The 17,750-nt window shown below is 37.9% G+C and overlaps 1 protein-coding gene across 4 annotated transcripts in view; it reads right to left on the reverse strand.

The window, feature by feature from the left end:
* Positions 1 to 17,750, reverse strand: part of ASCC3 (activating signal cointegrator 1 complex subunit 3) — a 279,639-nt gene that overhangs the window by 233,818 nt on the left and 28,071 nt on the right. The gene's annotated exons all lie outside the window — the stretch shown is intronic.

Consider the following 17,750-nt stretch of genomic DNA (forward strand, 5'->3'; position numbering starts at 1 on the left):
TCCCAGTATATTCTCAATCAAAAAAAACATCCATATCAAATCAAAAAAAACATCAAATCTATATTTCAACTTATCAGAACAGTAGAGTTGTACAAAAAAAAAATAGTAAAGTTACATGACGTTCTATGTCCATGCCAGAGGCAGATACTACCATAAGACAGCATTTCTCACTTAATCCCTAGGCAGGTAGGGGCTCAGTGGAGGAGCACCAAGGTGAAAAGATAACATCCTAGTCTCCAGACAACCTGCCAGTCAAAGAGAACCAAACGTATGGTATTACACACAACAAGCTCATGCAGTGTGAGGCACTCCATTTTGCCTTCTTGTTTCATGGACAGAGCGTAGCATTCATTTGCTACCAGCAGTTTGAGAACTGTCTGCAGAATCCAAGTAACCATGCTGCTGTCTGAAAGAGAAGGATGCTATGAGAACATTTTAAACAGCTAACACAGAGTGAGCTCATTGTTCAAGACACAGAAGTGTAACAGTACAGGACCAGCAACAATGACCTGTTCTCACCGACAAGTTGTCTCCCAAACCCACTGGAAAGCTGCCAGAGATCACAGGTGGAAAATAACCACTGAGAGCCAAACCAAGACATAAATGTAAGTGCTAGGAAATGGAGAATAAGTTAAACTGCAAGACCTGTCACCATCTACCACTGATGGCAGAAATGGTGACATTGGCAGAAAAAAGATGGCAAAGAGCAGAAGAAAACACCTTGAAGGCTTCTCTGTAAGACCTATATTTTATTCATCAACAGATTTATCCAGAATCCTGTCATTTCAAGGTGCAGTTCTCTATCTTCTCATTTTCTTAGGATTTCAAGAACACATCAGGGTCCATTCACGAGGCTTTTTACCATTTCAGAAACGCTTTTTATGTTTTCTGGAATCTTTAAACCTAATTCCTAAAGCAATACACTAATTAAAAAACAACCTGAACTTCCGTGATGATAGACACCGTTAATGATCTAAACAGCAACCAGACCCAAAGGTGCCTTACAAAAACTGATTTATGAGCTGGAGAGAAAACACCGCTCCTTCTTGGGGTCCAACTTCAATCAAGATAATGCCTGGCCTTGATTATCAGCCTGGCATCTTCAGACAAAGCACAAAATTTGCCTTCCTTTTTAATAGTCACACTACTCAAATAATCCTGATCGAAGTCTAAAGAGTAAACAAGAGTTTTTAGAAAAACATACAATTTATCTTGTTCAAAAGAGAAAGAGGTGTCAAAGTTTGTACAAAGTAACCACCTCACTGCTGCTATCAATCTTACACTTCACAGCAACAGGTTGACTGTAAATCAGAAAGCAGGAAAGAGAAAATTAGGACTGTGTTGATTGAAAACTGGCTTCTGTCTAGTAAGAGGAAAGAAGCCCCCCAGCACAGAAAGCAACTGATCAAGAAACAAAGTGGCTTTCTTCTGCCAGAACACTTCCTTTTGACAGTAATTTTATCTTTTGATGCTATAAATTGAAATAATTGACGTAGATTGGAACAGCTGAAGCAGCTGTTAAAAAGCAAAATCCACAACACCTCCAGTACTTAGTGAATGCAAACACAGTCCTGAGCACCACAGTTCAGTCTTAAGTCTGGCTGTTCCATTGGGGGCACAGTGGTGAAGAGAGCACTTAAAATAGTTGCTTTGCAATGTTGATTTACAAAATACAAGCGTAGTACTTTTCACAGGAGGCTGCAGCATTTTCTAACACACAGGTCTGCTTTCCTCATGATGCTGTTCAGGGTGACTGCCCTGCAACTGCGCTGAATAAGTCCGTAAAGAATCAACCAGCACAAATAGCAGCCAAAGAAAAATGAAGCACCAATTTCTGTAAAATGGAAAGCTTAAGAAAGCTGTGAATCCTATCTACTGTTAAGCCTCTCAAAGTGATAAAGAACCTACCCCTGACCAACTGCATTGATCCTCTGGACAAATACCTAGTGTAAGCTGCACAGAAATTTCTAATATTCACTACAGAAAATAAGAACTTCCCCACAGTTTCTTTTAAATCATAAAACCTATGTAATTTCCAAGAAAAGCATTGCTACTAACACATTTTCCTTTCTGCATTTCATTAACACATTTATTCACAGCATTTTGATATCTTTTCTCAATAATGTTACTTAGCAATATTTAATTCCTGATACAATCTATTTTTACAGCAAAAACACTTCTTATTCATTCCATTTGTAGTACTTAAATAAAGGATCATTACTCTTGTTCTCCAGGCCTTCCCACGTTCACTCATCCATGCTCTCAGCATATGGTCCTCTCAACACACAATATAGCAGCAATATTTGTATTTATATCTTTTTTTTTTTTTTAAACATAATGAACATTACTACATATAAGCTGAATACTGTTTTTTCCTCTGTGGTCTCCAGCACAGAAAAAACTCATATTCTGTGCTCCGAAATTAAAAATGATTATTTTCTGCTCAGCTGTAAACTACCAGCTGCTGTGTGATCAGACACCACAGATAGAGATACCACAGATAGAGACAGGTAACTTACTTAGAGGTCTAAAAAGACAAAGAGCTGAAAATGTTTAAAATAATCAAATTAGACTTAACTTTTTGTAACTCACTGGTTTCTAGACATCCTAATTAAAATAAAAAAAAATAAAACTTAACTGCTAGAACTTAATGGAAAGAAAAAGAACACAAGTGATTCCAACCAGAAGCGCTTTTCCTTAGCCCCCTTCCCTCTTCCAGAATTGATGTCCATCTGATACAATAACACTTACCCCATTCCAGTTGTAAAATTAATCCTTTTGCAGCACAAAGGAGAAACTAGAAGCACTCGCTCTGTCACTGTCACAAGGAGCAGGACAGCAAACAGACAGATTATTGTCACGATTGACTGCAGCCTGCAGAGCTAGGAGAGACTCAACACAAGCTTGAGCCCTAACATTTTCTCCTCTCTCTTCCTTTCTCAAGGAGGCTTGCTACCTCCCAGCTTTCCAGCTCTTTAATGCTGGGGGATACTCTCAACAAACTACAGAGACTAAGCTTTTAGGGGTTTTATTAGCTTGTTTTGAAGGCCAAGAAACACAGATTCACCAAATCAGGATCCTTTCATTGTCCTTTCACACATAACTGTTGCTTCCTTATGCTCTGCCCAGAACATCTTCGTGCTCAGGCATACAGGAGCAAGATAAGTGTTTACAGTGAATTTTAATATTTCAGAAAATAAATGCCGTGAAGTCTCTCCCATACAACAGGCTTATTTTATTCTTGCTGATAAAATCATTCATAGTACTGAACTGAAATTTTATTCTGAAGAAAGGAAAAAAATAAGTTACAGACCAACTGAAAGAGCTGAATATTCCTCTTGAAATCTGTTGCTTGCCTCTAAAGGGAAGCTACTATTGAGAAAAGAATTTTGGACACAATGTTTTGGTTCTAGAATAAGGGTGAAGAATAAAAGACAAATTGAGAAACTGTGATCCACACTTAGCAATTTATGTACCTTAAGAAGCTAATTATTATGTTTCATTCCAAAGGAAATGCTTTCAGTTAATCAAACCCAGGAGTCAGCAGGGTCATATCCACTGTAGTAGTCCACAGGATGAAATTTCTAGCATTCAAAGGCCAACTAGAAGAAATTCATCTTAAAGGGCAGTAAACCTGGGGACCACGTTGGTGACAGCACAGTGGTAGCTTTTAATAGACTTTTAAATAGATTTATATGGAAATTATCAAAGTAAAAGCAAGTTTTCTCTGAAACATTTCCAGTTCTTTCCTAGCATCATTCTTATTTCTAATATATTCACTTCTACTACATATCCAAAGTGTAAAAATAAAAGATGCTGCAGTTTTGAATAGTGGACACATGTTTCTGGCACTTAAGCCTGTAACCTGAATGCTGTTAATAGCTTGACATGGCTGACGGCAAAAGATTAAACAACGTGCAACACTGCAAGTTCAAAAAAAGAAAGTGTGTATGTATCATCTCCAACCATAGTAACTCAGACCCATGGCCCTTTCAGGCCAGCCTGATAAAAGAAAAAAAACACCTGTAAAACACCTGTGTAAGCTTGTTAGCAAAAACTAGGATGGTTCTGATGGAAGTGACACAAAATGGTATGATTCCATTGTCAATGTAGGTGCTGACAGGCCAGATCATATACATTATTATATATTATTCTGTCCTGAAATGTCAATATCCAAGAGCCTGAGGGCAGGCACAGGAATTTAGAGAATGTTCTTAGCTACCTTTTTATTAAGTTATTATGAGATAAAGTAGACAGCAGGAACAGTTGGAGAGGCTGCGTGTCAAATCGTCAGTTTCTTGAAAAGCAGCCAAACTACTATGTTCCTTGAAGCAGTAACAGATTGTGCCCAAAAGACACCCCTGAATGTCTTCAATAACAAAGGTCCCACATGACTTCAGCTACTACTCAGTGACCATAAAGACACAAATGAGTGTGATATATGGTCACTCACATTTGTCTGAATGATTTTTAAATTTCGTTTTATGTGCATAGCCTTAATATCTGGAAGAAAGTGTAATAAGTAATAAATCTAGGAACCAAAGGACAAGATGTGTCACACTGCATTAGAATGGTGAGACAAGGTCCCCATGCTAATAATTTCTACTCAATATATGCTAGCTATACGGAAAAGGCAAGGAGACAGAGACAGCAGGCCTGCAGACAGACGGCAGTCTATCTGCCGGAGCACAGAACAAGCATGAAGCTGAACTCCAATGAGATGCACACCATAGGAAATACCTTCCAGTCAGGCTCAGCCATAAAAAGTACAGCCTTGCTGTTGAACTCACAGTTCAAGACTCCAATAAGATTTTACTTGGAATATTACAATAGTTAATATTCACTATGCAATTTCGCAAGGCACAATTTAGAAGGGGCCTTAGAATAATCATCTCCTTACCTTGAACTTAAATATGAGGTAGAGAACTGTGAACATTACTCTTACATCAAACTATCTCCCACACAAGAGCATTTTCTTGATTTCTGCATCTTCTGTGAAGTGGGGACAAATCCTAAAAGTTTCAGAAAATATTTTGTTCTTCAAATGAAAACAACAACAGACTAAGAATGGTCCTTGTGCCCTCCTTGAGCCTCAGCACTACATGGTTCTGTGGCACTAAATTAAAGAGAACATAATTTGGCCAAGCAGTGCTGCTCCTCCATCTCCCTGCCTTTAGAGCCTAACAGCTGGCCAAGGTTACACAGCACCACCTACGCAACTAATTGCTATGCCTGCTCTTTATGGCTTGTATCCAAATGATTTTACTTCAGAAAGCACATTTTTCAGACAGCCTTGCAAAAATCCTCTCTATAGCATGGTCTCAAGTTTCTTCTGTTGAGTAGTACTCAAGTGAGCTATTGAGTAACTGAAATTCTTTACCTCAAAAAATAATAGAGAAAACATATTTCTTGGACTATAGACCTACTGGATGAAGTAACCAAAGAGTTAATTTTGGAATACACTGCCCAGCATGCTAATTGCACCTCCATAGAAATTATCTTCCACTGCTGGCAAGCCTTTCTACCTGGGAGACTTGCACAGTCTGAGCAAGCTCAGACTAACTGTGCTTACCTCAAAGGTGAATGGTGGATGGGCACTTCCAGCCCTCTGAAGATGGGTTGCTGACAGACTACTTGCATACAGAACACATTTCTTCAGGGTTCTTACATTGCAATACCGGGCATCACTGGGATCGAGTATGACAGAACGACAAGCCTATGGACAGGCATGCTCACAGGACAATGAGCACCTGGTCCTCAGACAGCCTCGAGCAATAAAGTACCAGCTTCATGAAGATGAACAAAAAGTTACAACTTGTCATCAGAGAGGTCTTAAATGTCTCTGCATGAAAGGAGTTAGCTTGGAATTTTTGCATTTCACCTTCAGAGGGCAATCAAAATAAATACAAAGTTAGAAACTACATAAAAAGCAGCAGCAAAGTTCTAGGAATTCCCTTAAAGGTGAAAGTTTTTGTTACTTGAAAGACAGAACAAGGCTGAGCAAGAAGCTGATGGGAAGCTTTTCATATAACACTGTCTTTGTGAGAGACATACAAAAACATAATGGTTTCATAACAAATTCTCACACAACACTTAACCTTCAGTTACTTTTCTAGTTAGTACATTTGCAGAGCGACAAGAACTGATGGAAATTTGGTCTTGATCATGGGAAACATTTTTAGTCCAGCAGTACAAGTTCAAAGCATAAATAAAGATAGAGCCAATTACTTTTTGTAGTACTGCCTCTCCGCAGCAAGCTGGCATTACTCTATTTCTGTATTTCTTTTTCCACAGAACATGATGCAATTTCACTTCAACTATACACTTGTAGAAATGCATGAAAGAAGAATTCCAAAATGAATATTAAAACATGAAAATTAATTTCACAGCCTACAGGTACCAGACATTAAGGGTATGAGATTTCTTTTAAATCAAACCCAAGTCTAAACTCAAGCTAAAACACTGAAACTGATCAGTTACAGGGAAAAAAGAAAGGTAATAATTTTTATCATAAAAAAAAAAAGAATTAAAAAAACACATTATCAGATTGATACTGTATGTCAATATAGCTAAATAGGCCTAAAACAATCTTCTTACCTACTTAGTTTCCTGACAGTTTTTATCATATATATCACCTTAGTGTTCTTACATCAAAAAATATTATAATTTGTCACAGCATAATTCTAACATATTTGATGGAAAGCCTTCTCCAGCTCCTTGTGTGTCTAAAACTGCCAACCACACTTGACAAAAGCAACAAAAGCAAAAACACAAAGCACCTAAGCAAGTTTTCATAACATTTTAAGTAAATAGAGTGCAGAGATTACTACTGCTATCGGTGTTTAACACTGACTAATTAGGAACTCACACAGATGCACTAATTTTGAAAATTTGAAACACGGAACTACACGGGTATTTCCACCAGCTCGTTTAGCCTAAAGACTCAGGCAATTAAAAATACGTCAAACCCAGCTACAAACAGCAGACTACACTAATGTGCCTTTTAAAAAAACAAGCCCTGAAGACTAATTTAAGTGTAGAAAAAAATTACTGTTATAGGATTCCTTAAACTAGTATTTATCTTCAGAAGTATTCTGGGATCATCTGTTTATGAATTTTGAAAAAAAAAAAAATATCCTAAAATTAGCTAATTGCTTCACTTGCTACTTTTCTAAGCACATGGAGCAGGTGCCATCCTTGCAAAAGCTATAGGCCCACTTGGAATTACTGAATGATTATTTGTAAAGATACTACACAGATGCCTGCATCACTACTGCAGTAATACAAATCCAAATTCTCCCAGAGGGAGGAAAAGTTATGCTGTTTTTAGACATTTTTAAAAGGAGACAGCAGATGCCTTTTTCATTCTGTATTGAGAACAATTGAATTGGATAAGAAATAAGAAAACCTGAATTTAACTCACAGAAAGATGCATTAATATGCAGGGTTTGTATTAGACTCAACCATCCAAAATATTTTTTTTTTCCTAGTGCTTGGGATTTACTTACAAAATGGCCACAGTTGGAATGGAAATCTTGTCTGCAAAAGAAGAACCTGCGGATACTGTTAGAGGAAAAGAATTCCAAAACCCGACAATTTCCAGGGTCCCCAGGGAAGCAGACACAGCACCACGCCTGACAGAGTTTAAGAAGTGTTTGGACTGTGTACTTAGTCACATGGTCTGAATTTTTGGGTAGAACTGTGTGGTGCCAGGAGTTGGACTCCATGATCCCTTCCCAATGGGTCCCTTCCAATTCAGGATATTCTATGATTCTGTGATTTCAGAACAGCTTCATGGAGTGCAGAACTGTCCATTGGCAGTCCAACACTTCGGCTACTCCCATATGCAGCAACAATGTACAGGAAAATACCAATAAGCCAAGCACCTTACTCTGTTCCTTAACAGAGGTGAACAATGAAGAGCAACAAGCAACTCTAATCCTGAAATAAAAAACGTTTAGATGTAGAGCTTAGGGATACCGTTTAGTGGGGACAGTTAGCGTGAGGTCAGAGGTTGGACTCGATGATCTTGAGATCTCTTCCAACCTAGAAATTCTATGATTCTGTGATTCTGTGAAATCTACTTCTCTCTCAATTAGGACAGCAAAGTCTACATTTTAGGATTGTACATGTAAGTTTGCCAGGCACAGCAAGCTTCCTCGGGGCAGCGCTGTGGAAGGCCACTGGTGTTGACTAGCCCCAGCCTCTGCTGCCCAGCACCGGGGCTTGCTATGCACCCAAGTGGGCAAGAAGCCAAAGAAAGTCTTGCCTGAAGCACAGCCTTTTAGATTTTTGGGGGTGTGTGCAAAAAGAAGAAAACTGTTTCAACTAAGCAAAGATGAGTTTTTAGCATAGCTTTCCATGGAAACAGGTCCTACAAAATCATTGTGCACCTACACACAAGTGAACTACTAAACAAATTTTGAGCCTCTCTGGTAACTTCAAAGTTTGACAAAGGGATAGAGATATCTAAGTGGCTGGTAAGGAGACTGATCCTAATCAGTCTTTTTTCACCTTCTGCTCTGACCCCGAAATGGCTGCAGGGTGAGCACAGTGGCATCCACACACCCCAGCAAATCCAGCAGCAAGCACCAGCACCATCTCCTTCCGCCAGCCAAGCCCCACTCCCACTGCAGTAGATGTGGGAAAGTTGAAAGCCTGGAATATCAAGAACCACAGGAAACCCAGAATTATGAATGTTATGACTTAAGCAGCTGTGGGTTTGGGTTTGTCCCCCCCCCCCCCCCCAGCCTAAAATGATTTGGAAGGATATGATTTTGTGTTTAGTTAATTTAGTCACCCTTAATCTTTCAGGTGCCATCTTATCGCATCTTGCAGATCTCGTGATTCCTTATGTCTTTATTTGGATTTGGAAATTACTTCTTAGGATGAAAATAAAAAGGCAAGAACTCTATCAACTACAGACTGTCTCACTCTAGAAAAAAAAAATCTCATTAAGTTTAATGATATATTTGAGCTGATTCAAAAGTTCCCATGAATAGATCAAGCCTTATGCCACCTCAAAGATACAAGCTCTCTCTTAGTACAAAACTGAAGGAGTCGACAGGAAAGAGGAAAAGTTACTGACAGGAAGGAGATCAACCAGCTCTTAGCACCAGGATGAACCCTAGCCATCTCTTGGCTCTCACTGTGGCTCTTTCATCATATCTTAAGTCCTATCCTCAAAAACCAGCACTCAAACTCCATTCAATTTGCTTTCTTATGAAGGGAAACAGCATGGCTCTGTTTTCATAAAAATTCAAAGTTTTCTGTCATCCTTGGTGTTTCAACACTCCTTGGACATCAACGGATCTGTGTACTACAGACTCTGATTTCAAAACGAAGGACAAAACTGGAAAAGGAGAAAACTGTATCAAAAATAACTAGATTATTTTCCCTATTTGAAAGGTGAACAGATAAGCTTTATGGTTAAGAATAATGAGACCCAAGCTTTGTATTGTCTGAGTATAAAATTCTTAGAAATTTTAATAAAATTACAAAGAGAAGATTTTGAGCTTGAAAAGCCAGAGTCATACCAAGTTAGAAGCTTTGACGATAAGATAAAGATGAAACACCACAGGGGTGATCCATATATATCTGTACTTCCCCATAATGGGTACTGCTCTCTATGAACTAGGTAACAGGGAATAAGCTTTGTGATTTGTTAATTTGTTAGGGCTAGAATGTTCTTTTACTGAACAAAATGAAGAGTCACTCTGATGCTTAAAAGCAAATATGTTTTATGTGACACATTGCTCTGACTCAAAAAGATCTTGGATGCAAGAGTACATGCACAGACAAAATTAAAAGATAACGTTATAGCTTAGTGATTCTTTAAGGAAAATGCAGATCAAGTTACTACAACATAGTATCATATCTGAAGTTTTCACGTGGTGTTGTTCATAAATATCAATGAACATTTAAATTAGCTGTTAAGTCAAAATGGAGGTTAAAGATCAGCAACTGTTGTCCTGAAATGACCTCACGATTGAATTACCACTTTTGTTTATTGATATTAACTAAGAAAATTTCTAAGAAAGACAGCAAGAATTTTGATTATTTTCTACGATGTGAACAAATTCCTATTGTAAAGTTCTGTGTGATAATTTTTAAGAGACAAACCTAACAAATGAACTTTTAGTAAACATTTACATGAAAGTAATATAGTGACAAAGAAATTTAGATTGTCCTCAGTAAAGTTCCCTGACAAAAGTCTTTTACCTTCTCCAAAGATGACAGAGGAGATGAGATTTGAGTAAATTCTGTGGGGACATAATGAAATAAGAGAAAGCAGTAGGATTCTGAGCTGTTAAAAAAACTTTTCTGTCTATGATTAATTCCCGTTCTTTACGATGTCCCAAGTACAAAGGGACTAGGAGAAATTACTAGATATTATTCCATGTTTTCTAACAAACTTCTTAACTGTGATACAAAAGCTTGGGATTCATAACCAGTCGTAAACACCCACACAAGAACCCTAGATAGGATCCTAAACTTTATGATCACTATTAAGGCTGGTTGACAAAGTCTCCAGGAGCAAAAGATGAACATCTCTAGAAGTCAGGTAAGTACTGCCATTTCCTTCTGTCACCGTAAGTAAACTATCTATAACCTCTGAAATGCCTTATGCAGCTTTTAGACAACATTTTAACCATCACTTCAGATTTTTTTGATATTGGAAAAAAAAAAAAAAAACACTACTAAATTAAGAGGTGAATGATTCAACAACAATTAAAAACTTGTACCAATGTGCAACCAGTCAATTCCCATTACTATACAGTACTGGGAGTCTAGCTAAAAAATTATTAATCCATAAAAATTAGTATTGAGTATTTATTGAAATAATAATCAACTCCTGATTCTCAGTCATTGCTTAAAGACCTCATAGGTAACTGAATTCCCATGTCCAAACTGAGCAGAAAATGTACAGTATCTGGAAACTGTGCAGTATTTAGAAAGCCAGTGTATTAACACAACAATTTTTAATCATCAAACAGGTCATAATACTAACTGAGAATATAATCAAGCTTTACAGTTTGGGATTTGAAGAGTGCCTCACAAGGAGTATACAATTGCTCTGTGCAATAGTTCTGAGAGCTGATGTTCATTTGTTAATAAATAAAATTACTGAGCTATTGCAAAAGCTATGATAGTGATGGAAAAATTGTTAGAATCTCAAAGCTAACCAAAACTCTTGGTGAGTTATTTCCTCACTAATAAGAACAATCAGTATTTACAAAACATTTGCATTTTGCTGCCAGTCTTTTGCTGTCCCCTCCCCTCTATCTGAGTGCCTTTTCCTGCAAGCCGCAGTCCATTGATGCATTACTCCCACACTAAATATGTCTGTACTATTGCTACTTTGCAACAAGTCAGTCTGACAATTATTTTTTCATATTTCGTTTCCTCAGTTTTTCATGCTTTATTTCACATGCTACCTTCTATGTGATTCACCTCCTGTGAACACTTCTCCAATTATTTTTTAGCACCTTCTATACATAGCTATGTTGAAGTCATCTGCTCAAACTGCTTTCCCTACCAACAGGGGCTCTTATTAACACATTCTCCACCTAAGATCAAAAATGAAATGCAGTTGTAACACTGAAAATATCTGGCAGTGCTTACAATGAATGTCTTTACAATGGGATATAAACTTACAGGTGTTGACATGTTTGAAATATAATCAGCCAATAAAACATTTTCCAATAGGGGCAGGATATTAAATATTTATTTCAGGTACTTTAAATGAGAAGAGTCAGGAGGACAAAACTCCTCCTGCAAATACCTTGAAGCAGCTAACTTCTACAATTTTGTTCTTAAATGAACTTAAATTTAACATTAATAACAAAAGATTTAATAATGACTTCTACATAACAAAACAATGTACCATGACTTTTATTTGCCATTTCTACAGGTACCCGCCACAAACCTAATAAGCTCAGGACTTTAATAAACTGCGAGGAGTAATACAAGATAGTACTAAAGGTGTGCTTTATACATATATACACACTATATATGTGTGTGTTTATAATATATACATACACACACTTGAAAGCTGTTTCACAACATCTTTTATGTCCTATGATAAATAACTCGTAATAAATATGAAAGCTTATAAAAATTATAAAAATTAATGTATACAACTGCTCCATCTAGAACAAGCTTTTTATTCAAAGTTTTTACAACAAAGAAATCATAATGTAATCTCCTTTCCATCTTGAACAAAAATGATGTAGTAGCATTACCCTCTTCATTTTTGTTAAATGTTTTATGTATTTATTGTTACACCTGCTGCATCAGTTGCACAAGACTACTTTAGTTTAATCCAGTGAGTTTTATCATGTTAATAGTTAAAAATCAGTAAAGACCAAACCAGTGAGTCTACATCCAGATATCCAATTCCTCTGTGGACTAGTCTCATAAAAATGCAAAGGCAAACACAAATGCAATCCTAATTTTCTAGTGGTGTTACTTTGCTGGCTGTGCACGTAAAATATCAGCTATACACACAGTTCAGAAATCTACTCTGTAGATTACGTTAAAATCATAGGTACAGACTAACACAATTAGTAAAATCAAAACTGAGGACAAACATCCAGCTTATTTTAATTATGCTAGGATTTTATTCCAGAATTTTTTATTCTAGAGGTTTTGCCTTTGCAATTATGCATATTGAATGATTAGCATTCATCACTTTAAAGCCTAAATCAGTTTTCAAAACACACTCACCTCTCCTGTTTCCTCCCCTATGGACAGCCAAGTCAGCCACTTCACCACCAACTACAGCTCCTAGTTCATATAACATCACCATCCACTAACAAGCTGCGCTACTTACTTATGCCTTAGTGCATTATGCTATGCATTGTGTTTCAAAAAGTGTTTTCCCCTAAATTTTCTACAGGCTGCTTACTAAAACTATTTCCATCAGCCCCAAGTTCTGCCCAGCCTCCTTTTGACATGGAGCGTACCTGGGAGAACAGCAGCCACGATCTGAACTCTCAGAGCACCTTCAGCTCTGCCTGGGACAAGTGAGGAGAGCTGCGGGGGGGAGTCCCAAGCCAGAAGAAAAGAGAGGCAGCTTACACAGAAAAGCCAAGCTGTGGCTTTGACAGGGAACGGAGAAGCTTCTGGACGCACAGAAGCACTCACGAGTACACCAATGTCAGTTTGTAACCAGGGGAGCACGTGCAAACCAGCTCCACTTGTGCCCCAAACCAACCAAAAGCATCAGCCAAGGACTGAGTGTGAGCAGACTGTGCTGCATGTGGCTAACACAGCCTTTTTCTCTAAAGCATCTCTCTTGGAGCCTGCACGGTATGTCAGAAGTGGGATCTCAGAGCCAGCACCTAAGTGTCACACCAGTCTGCAACAAACGAAATGCCAAGGCATTTTTCACAGTCAGTATTATCCCATGAGCTGTGAAGAGTTCAGAGCTCTTAACATGAATTACATATTCATGCTGCTCAGGGAGCACTCACACAACAGACCTGAGAATTATTAATCTGAATTCAGGTTTAGAAATAAGAGTTGAGTCTTTCTCGGGTCACTTTTTTTCCCCCCGATACTAACAACCAGAACATATGGTTTTTATATATAAAATTTAACACTAAAATTCTGACTACCCTTGAAAGCAAGTGTTTCAGAATGAGCAAGAAATCAGCAAATACAGAGAACAGTATCTGCAGTGTGTGCTACTGACAAAATGCACGCTAAATCACTGGTAGGAAATAAAAATTTATACATTAGCTTAGCCTTATTCTGAAGTACCATGACTATGTGCAAAGCTGTATATGCACTTCCATTCACTTAAGCGAAGGAGTGAGTAAGTGTCTGTAGTCTGCAGGAATTCAAAATTCCTTTTGTAGCTGGTTTGCATTATAAACTCTTAAGTACACTCTCGTTGAACTGTATTTCAATGTCCTTTCAAATTGTTACATTTGTCTTAGCTTGCAAATTGAAAAAAATTGACATGTTCATATAAATAATGTTAGGCTTTTAAAGGATATTAGAAATTTGGTCATATAAATTAAGACTGTATTCATTTTCTCTTAAGAGAAAAATGACCATTACAGATTCCTGCTTATTGAAGGAAACGAAATGAATGATTTCCCTGAATAACAAACACCCATAATTTATAGATACTTAATTTTAGGAGACCAATTTAACACATCTGAAATCAAGGTCACTTTACAACATAATCAAGAATACTTGAAACACAAGGAGTATTTATGTCTTACAAATGATAATTCATTAAATTGCTCATAAGGTTAAATTTTAAGTACTTCAATGGCTCATTCCACTTATTTTTACGAGATTCTACTGAGAAGGAACCTGCAACAAAACAACAAGTTTCTGAACTTAAAAAAGAACATACTAGCAAAAGAAACAATTTGTACTTAAGTTCTATGACTTTAATGCAATAAATCCATCAGGAAAAAAAGCCTCCCACCTTGGCAAGGGGAAGGAAGGAAGCTTCGTTCAAAATAAGAGGGGGCTGCATCAGGTAAAGGAAGTGATAGTAACCCAAGAACTATGGGGCTTTAAGTTCATCATGATAGCTGAAGGTGAAATTTAGCCAGCCTCTCAAAACGTTCCTTTCTTGCAGCGCTGTGAGGCAGTTTTTCCCCTCAAAAATCCAGTAAACACAATAATGAAGATTATCCAGGGAAATTTAAAGTCTCACCTCCTTTCTCAACCAACTAGTTTATAGAATACGCGTATCTGAAATTAATTTAGCATTCGATATTAAAACAAATGACAAATCTAACACAGGCCTTCTCTGCTTAAAAAAAAATGCATCTTTTCATAGTTTGAAGAGCTCAGGACAGGACCAAAAAACAACAAACAGCTGAAACTAAAGGGCTCCTAGACAAAAATAAATAAATAAATAATTAAAAAAATATATCTGTTGCCTACTGAGCTCTATAGCTTCCATTCTGACCAGAATTAGCTACACGGACCAGTCATGGTTTACCGTGGACAGCGTGCCCTGTGATTTGCAAGCTGCAAATTGTAAGGTTACTGCTTCTTATGCCAAATCTATTGTATTTTAATTTAGACACGAAGAAATTCTAAAAAGACTGACCACTGCAGGCTAAAGTATGCACTGTTTTAGAAATACAAATTATTTCCTAGTCTCAAGGATAGCATTGGAGAAGTAACACAATTAGATTTTCCCTAAGCACTGCCTTTGAAATGCAGGAGGGGACAAACACATTTAAATCCAAGTTTGTCTATCTCCAGAAAAGACTCTATAACCTATAGTTGTGAATACCTTTTTATTTTCTTATTTAACAGCAGTAATCATTTAATAATAGTTTTACATACAAATCTCCTACTTAGGAGGAATGGTGTATGTTTCCAGAAGATGGTGATGCTATACTAGATTTAACCGGGTAGACTGTAGACACCTTAAAAGATTATTACAGAGGAGAAAAAAAAAAAAAAGCGATATCATCCCCTGCTATGTTTCTTTTATTTATAGGCTCATATCCCCACAGAGAACAACTTTAGTGTCTTTTCTTTTAAAAGTATCCGGACCTGCTTACCATTCTGAGCTCCACAGACCAGCTGACTTCACTAACTGGGTCCCTTACCATAGCACAGATTTCCGTTTTGAAAGACAAATTTTGACTCCTAATTACCACCTTCCAGGTCTTAATTACCAACCTTGTTTCACTGATTTTAATTGAAATTTACAATTACAATTCACCTCTGGTTAAAGAAAAATATTTGATTTTGGATAGAAGAGGAAAGAGTACAGATATAAAAGTGTACAGATATCAAAGCTAGAAACCAAAGAGTTCCCTGTTCTTGCAGCCTGAGTGCGAGACAATCTTTCATAAATCTTCAAAAACTGACACATGAAATTGTAGGTCAGGAAGCACACATCTACAAGTGTAATAACACTGTGAATAATATATATATATATATATATATATATGACTAGGAAAAAGTTAAAAAGTTTAATGGAAAAAAATAGAGAGCAGGTATATCAAAAACAGTTTAAATGTAGCATGGGCTTACTAGAGATACATCAGCTGGTCTAACAATTAATTAACCTATAAAATTAATAACTACCAGTTGTGTCACATCTGAACTTCATTTAAAACACTGCAGCACTCTACATGGGGACTTATTAAATTCATGGAAACAAGCACTAATACAAAAATGAAAAGTTGGCAAAGAACTGCCAGAAGGGTAAATGAAAGGAAAGGCAACATTGAAAAGGCATAGTAGCGTCATCTGGAAAAAACAAGTTCTTCAGGAGTAATTCTTAAAGAGTTTTTTTAAAAAAAGAACTGTAGCACAGAAAACGTTATCATAAAAACAGCCTTTAATAAAGCTAGACAGAACATAATAAGGGTTCATTTTAAACATCTGTGCAACAAGATTCTGAAACAGTCTGGAGGGGAGAGGTTGGGACAAAGCTTTCCATACTCTTGGATTAATGAGTCTTCCTTCACTTAAGGTACTGTATCACTGACAGGCAAAGTCCCCTCCAGATTCAGTGAAAGTTTGCTTTCCTTCACTCTGCTTCTCTTTCAGAAAGGCTGCTGGCAGACACAGAGGAGCTTCCTGCCAGTTGGTTGAATTAACAAATTAGTTAAGTTCCCCTTGTTCTTGATCCCAAGAACATTTAGAGGTTAGACCAACAAAGCTTATTGGCAGACACTCATGATGGGATAGGGCAACAGAAACAACACAGAGGAACTCAAGCAGAAAAGGAATAAAAAAAATAATTATATTACCACTAGTGCAAAGGCAGCTAAAGAAACATTACAGGCAATAGTCTCAGAGACAACAGAGCTCTGCATAGAGGAGCATGGGGAAAGCAGTCTAAAAGCCTATTGCTACATCAAGCATTCAGAGAAGCAAAAATACTACATCAGAAGATAAAAAAAACAAACACAACAACACAACACCCCAGATTTAATGAAGCAGAAAAATAATCTATTAACTTCCATTCTGAAATGTGCATAAAAATACTGGGTTTTAATAATAAAGCTATAACTTCCTGGCTCTGATGACAACTATATTAATGGATGGGTTCTGTATGGGGGGAACGGTTCATCCACTCATAGGAAGAGGTCCTGCCCAACTTTGACTACTTTCTTTTGATGATATAAAACCTATATTTTATGCCCTGTGCTTTCCTTGGCAGAGGAGCTGGCCAAGCCACTATCCATCATTTATCAGCAGTCCTGGCTATCGGGGGAGGTCCCAGTTGACTGGCGGCTAGCAAACGTGACGCCCATCTACAAGAAGGGCCGGAGGGCAGACCCGGGAAACTACAGGCCTGTCAGTTTGACCTCAGTGCCAGGGAAGCTCATGGAGCAGATCCTCTTGCAGGGCAACCAGGCGATCAGGCCCAGTCAGCATGGGTTTATGAAAGGCAGGTCCTGCTTGACGAACCTGATCTCCTTCTATGACAAAGTGACGCGCTCGGTGGATGAGGGAAAGGCTGTGGATGTGGTCTACCTTGACTTCAGCAAGGCTTTTGACACTGTTTCCCACAGCATTCTCCTCAAGAAACTGGCTGCTCTTGGCTTGGACTGGCGCACGCTTCGCTGGGTTAGAAACTGGCTGGATAGCCGGGCCCAAAGAGTCGTGGTGAATGGAGCCAAGTCCGGTTGGAGGCCAGTCACTAGTGGCGTCCCCCAGGGCTCAGTGCTGGGGCCGGTCCTCTTTAATATCTTCATCGATGATCTGGATGAGGGCATCGAGTGCACCCTCAGTAAGTTTGCAGA

Source organism: Netta rufina, assembly GCF_964035555.1.
Source record: "Netta rufina genome assembly, chromosome: 3".
Taxonomy (NCBI): Eukaryota; Metazoa; Chordata; class Aves; order Anseriformes; family Anatidae; genus Netta; species Netta rufina.